Consider the following 6,344-nt stretch of genomic DNA (forward strand, 5'->3'; position numbering starts at 1 on the left):
TTTCTTGAAAGTGAATATAATTGGTACATTATTATGGCACCTATTAATTTATACCTTTATGTATTGATGTGAAAACATCTTACAAGCGTTCAGATGTTCCGCATGGCAGTGAAAATTTTCGAGCGTTACCTTTTTCATGCCGAGTGAATTTTCCATGTAGATAATATTTTCGGACTTGTGACTTTTTTTCAATTTTTTCGAAAAACACCGAAAATTCTTTTGCCACTTACAGTTTAATTCAGACGTCGGACTGGGCGTCAACCTTGGTGTTAGGTTGAGATCGGAGTTCCTGCCGAGCGAATTTTGTATGGAGGTTATATTTTGGGATTTGTGATTTTTTTTTTTTAATTCAATTTGTTTGTCACTTTTATATAACGTATGAGTGTAAATATGTACGTAGCATAACTACTTATTATGTAAATATTGTATTCTATTAATAGCTATTTGATACATTTTCATTTTTCATTTACCGAGAACATAATTTCTATTCTTTTTTGTGATTTCAGACTTCAGTCAACTATTACTATCATTTGATTCAAAATATATAACTGAAATGAATATCTCTTAGTGTTCTGAAAAATAAAATTTTAATGTGGTAATCATTTTAATTTTTAACTAATGATAATTGCATATTAATAAAATGTAATGCTTTGTTATATGTTTTCCTAACACTATTATAGTAATGATAATGATGATAATAATAATAATAATAATAATATATCCCATTTGGACAACGTAAATAATTGTGCATAATATAATACGAGTATATAATAATATAATATTATATTATATACTATAAACGACGCAGCTTTGAACATTAAAAGTAAATAATATGTGTCGTGTTGACACATTTTTACGCCTTTCTATATGTATATTATATAAATATATAGATAATTAATTACTAATGGTATATATTATATTAGAATTTTTTTTATAATTAAACCTAAGTTATTATCACTAATAGCTTTGATAATAATATATTTTATTACAATATATGTATTATGTATATATATATATTTTATTTGTTTATCTTATTTTTTTTATTTTTTTATTATTCCAAAATAGGTACGTCGTCATCATCATCGTATAGTCGTTCGGATTTCATAGAATTCAAATTAACAAAATCATTAAAAAATTAAGCTATAAACTACGGTCTTCGACCAAAATATGAAAACACCTATAGGTATAACACGTTTATCGTTATTGATAAGCCTATTTATATCAATAGGGTCTTCACAGCAATTATTCAAATTTTTCTCGTTGTAAAAACCATCCTTGGACTTCAACGAACATTAAAAAAAATAATTAGCCAAATTGGTCCAGGCGTTGTTGAGTTATGCGCTTACCAACACATTTTGCGATTCATTTTTATATTATAGATTATATAGATCGTGTATAATAGGTACCTAATATGTAATATTATAATATAGGTAGGTATCGATTTACAAAATTATCGTAATAATATTAAGTTTTCGTAAAATCCTTCAACGGTGTGTGTTTATTATGCGTTTATATTTACAGGGGTCGATGAGATAATTCTTAGTTGTTCGATATTATTATTATTTATTATTCGTGGGGTATAATAATGTAAAAGTATAACAACAAGTCTTGCATTATTTAGGATAGGTATTCGCTTTCCGTTCGAATCTAACACGTAACTAGGTATTTGATGTACGGTTTACGGGTACCTATACGAATGTTTGTTCTGAACAAATCGCAAACGGTTTAAAAGTTCGTCGTCATATACGGTTACTTTATTTTGTTCCTAAAGCCCGAACGATTAACAATAAAAAATAAAAGGTGCGTCCCTATTATTAGTGTCAAGTTTGGTAATTTCCATTAAGTACCTATCGTTGGCACAATATTGCAGGCATAACCGCAAATTGCACAGTAAAATCTCGAATCGAATGCGTCGTTTAAGCGTTTCCCACACGGTGATGCGGAGCGTCTTTCCGGGACGTCCGTGATCGTGTATAACAATGCGTTGTGTATCGTTATGATTCGTTTATTATATAACCAATAAATAATGTTTATAATGATCGGGGCAAGTTATCCCGGGCCGCGCGGCAGGCTTGAAGAAGCGGCCGCGGCGGGCGGGTTCGGGCCTGAAGAGGCGCGAGCAAAACAATAGTCGGGACTTGCCTATACGTTTCGTAGAAATAATACAATAATAGGGGGAGAGTAGGAACCGTCCGTGCACGGACTCGAGCAAGTCGTGTGGGTTCGGTTCTTCCTCGCGGTGAAACTCGAATAAGCTCGCCGTAGGGGGGAACGTGGTATTACTTGTCGGCTTGCTGAATAGTCGATTGGCCAAGTACGTCGCGAAGTCGGTTCCCGGCGTGTCTGTATTCGTCCAACGGCGTGACTGGACTTGATTGAACCGGGTGGACTGACAGTAATGGATCGCCGGAGTATAATTATATTATACGCTGCCGTCGGTGGGTCAATCAGGTCCCGGTGTGGCGGCTATCCGTTGTCGTCGATCGCTGGATGCACACGGTAGGCTTGGCGTCGTCGGTCCGTGAAGTGGCGCTTATTAGCCAGGTATGTCGGGTACTGTTGAGTCTCGGCGGTATCGAGCGATCACGTTAGATCGGTGCGTTCAGGGTGCGTCGTCGGAGACTGGTTAGGTCGGATCAGCTTCGCCGGTGTCGTTCAGGTCGGTGTTGCTGCTGCGTTGATAGTCTTCGGGTCTTCAGGTCTTCGGGTCTTCTATAGTGCTTGTTGACTTGTAGAAGATATGTTGAAGACTGATGTGGAAGAGCTTTGACCGGTGAACTGTCCCGGTATATATACTATTTGTTTCCCTTTGTTGTCCTGTGATTGGTCGAGGATGGTTGCTTTGATAAGCAATAACCACACCTCGACCCGTTGGTGTTCGCTTTGTTAATGTGGTTCTTGCTTGTTATTTCCGTGAAATTTTCCTGTTGGTAAACTACTTATTCTAATATGTCGCGTCTATTACTTGTGTCGCATTATGTTGCCATACTGTTGTGTTTGGTGGTCCTGAAAAGGACCATTTTAATACAGTGACGGTTTATCCTGTTACAACGGTATTATTATAAGCTAACCGGTCGAGTAAGTAATAATATAATATTGCGATATAAAATACTTATAAGTAATATAAGAAACGCGTAATATAATATGGTTTTTGGTTAACAATTCTAATGCGCATACCTACAAATCAAGTGAATTCCACTGAAAATCAACACAATATTATGTTTGTAGTGGATAAATCGAAATGTAATATAATATATTCATATTATGAATTTGCGGCACACCAGTTGATTTATACAACGACCAAAATATTTCAAATGGATCACATTTAAAATCCGCTGCGAAATATTTCGTACCGTATCGTCGACGGCAGCGGAAGTTATATAATATTATTATTCCTATACGCGGTTCTAGTACCGTAGAAACCAAATAATTTAAACATAATATTAATTTGTGCGGATAAACAGAAAACAGATTCGATATTGTACATACCGTTCCACAATACGACCCTGTTCTGCAGCAGGTCACGTTTAAAAAAGAATAAAATAGAAGAACGTCTGTAGCGCGTATTATTCTACATTATATTATATTATATATTATACTAGCTCTAAGTGTAACTCGGAGCCCGTTGGACTCACTGAAAGTGGGAACCGATTTTGGAGATAATGCCGTTGGAATTATAAAGTCACGACAGCAAAGTTGTAAGACGAAAATGTAGGATTTGTGATAAGGATTAGTGATATGGATTGGAGATAAGGCTTGACGTTTTGACGGGAATGTTTAAAAGTTAGAGCGTCCAGCAATCCGTCACAAACGTTGTAAATGGATAGGCTGGATACGATCTCTGTATTGTTAAAAAGTGTAGAGTCGATTGGTGTATTCGATTGTTTAGCTATCAGTCATCAAATCACATACCTAGATAGGCAATCGAATCGCGGACATAATGAGAAGCGTATATCACCAGGTATGCAATCCACCTATGGTGGATTGCCAACCACGTTGGTAGCGTAGGTAACTGAAGAACAGAAAATATAGTTAGACCCCCGGGCCCCCCGTGTTAGTTGTAAGTGAATACTGATTTTGGAGACACAGTCAAATTATAAATGCCATGCTTATATAGAAGGAGATTTTGTGATAAGAATTTCTGATAAGGCCTAGCTCTATGGTGGTCTCGTTTCTAAGGCAGGAAAGTTTAAAAGTCCAGTTTCAGTGCCTAGAAATCTGCCATGAAAATCGACAATTCAATGATACCATCCCCCAGCGTATATCCGGTGCTTTTTTGTATGTGTAAAAAAATTTAAATTCGAAAACCTGCATGTTAGAGTGTCTAGCAAGTCAGTCATCACCCGTCTAAGAGAAAAAAAAAATTAGCAATCCGCCTGCGGCGGATAGAGTAGTATGTGCCCTCGCATGTCCGGTGTTTCTTCTTATGTAAAAAGTGTAAAATCGAAAACCATGTTGGAGTGTCTAGCAGCAAGTCAAAATCGATTACTTAACTTTCAAGTTAGCCACCTAGGTAGGCAATCCGACTTCGTCGGATCGCAGACAATATGCTACAACAAATCAAGTAGGCAATCCACCTGCTGTGGATTGCAGACCCGACGTTGAGCGGCTATAAGTGAAAACTCTATCACATAACATACGAAATAATTTACGAAAAATACAAACTATCTACAATATAAATACAATTTACAAACAAATATAATATGTATTTATAAATAACTATGGTATATAACATAACATTTTGGGAAATGTGCAATTATAATTCCTAATAAAATAAATAACATAGAGATACATAATATATTAACCAATAAAATACATAAAAACATGTAGCTGTAGTGTCGTATATATATTTATATGAAAAAAAACGTGAAAAAAACGCAAAAACCTGCACGAAACCAAAATGAGCAATCCACCTATACAGCGGATAGAGTGGTATGATCCGTCGCATATTCAGTGTTTTTCTTATGTAAAAAGTGTAATGTCGAAAACCGTATTGAAGTGCCTAGCACTCTAGCTAGTCAGTCATCACAAGTCAAAATCGATTAACTTTCAAGTTAGCCACTTAATTCAAGTGGCTATACAAAGTTAATCCGACTTCAAATACTTTCAGACAATGTGCAACAGTCAATCAGGTAGGTTAGGCTTGACCTCTTTTTTTAAAAATGTGACCTGCTGGCCATATTTTATTTACTTCATAACTTTAATATGAACATGAGTATATTTAAACCGTGATTATGAATAAATGGATATTAGGGTACCTCTATATTAAATAATTAAGATATTGAGGCCGGGAAGTTTTAAAATTGCCCGACCACATTTTAAAAACTTCGGCGCCATTGAGGTAGGCAATCCACCTGCTGTGGATTGCAGACCCGACGGCGAACGGCTATAAGTGAAAACACTACCACACAACAGCTGAGACACGATTGAGCATAAAACACCTTTTTAGCGATACGATTGAGCCAAATTGTCGGTGTATCAAAGGAAATCGGAATATAAAAGAAAACCTACACAATTGAGCATAAAAAACTCTTCAACGTTGCCATTTTCTATTTTCAGCTATATTATAATATTATACAAAAATGTTTATTTAAATAATCATAATAATTCAAAATATAACATATCAAATATTCTTTCATAGTCTATTAAATAGTCACATTTCATAAATCTGTTTGGTAATAATAATAATAATGGTTATGAAAATAATAAAATCAAAATATGGTATGAATTAAAAACTGCATGGTTTACCTATAAGTCAAGAATACTACAGAGTATGGGTGATCGAACACTGATATTATTTTTATAATAATTTTGGAATTGTATCTTAATTTATTATCCAATATTTTCTCCCAATTTTAAATGTTGAAAACGTCGGAACTTAATTGCTCCGTAACTAATTTATTAATCGATAACATTGTCGATACAGCTGGGCTCACGGCTCTCCGCTCACGGCTCGCGTCTGATATCAAAATAATACGTGAAAATAATAAATTACAAAATTTCGGCCACGTGAATGTGGAAACATCGCATAAAATATTCTATGCTCTATTATTTTATGCTCAATCGTGCTTTACCGTACTCAGCTTACGAAATAATTTACGAAAAATGCAAACTATATATATATCATACGAACAAATATAATATGTATTTATATAATATAACAATGGACATTTTAAGGAATGTGCAATTATAATTCCTAATAAAATTAATAACATATAGATACACAATATATTAACCTAACCTGTAGTGTATATAATATATTAATATGAAAAAAACGTGAAAAAAATCGAAAAAAAATGCAAAAAATTTCGAGATTACGGGCGGCTAGGTTAAACCATATGGCA

This window comes from Acyrthosiphon pisum, unplaced genomic scaffold (genome assembly GCF_005508785.2).
Source record: "Acyrthosiphon pisum isolate AL4f unplaced genomic scaffold, pea_aphid_22Mar2018_4r6ur Scaffold_21253;HRSCAF=23430, whole genome shotgun sequence".
Taxonomy (NCBI): domain Eukaryota; kingdom Metazoa; phylum Arthropoda; class Insecta; order Hemiptera; family Aphididae; genus Acyrthosiphon; species Acyrthosiphon pisum.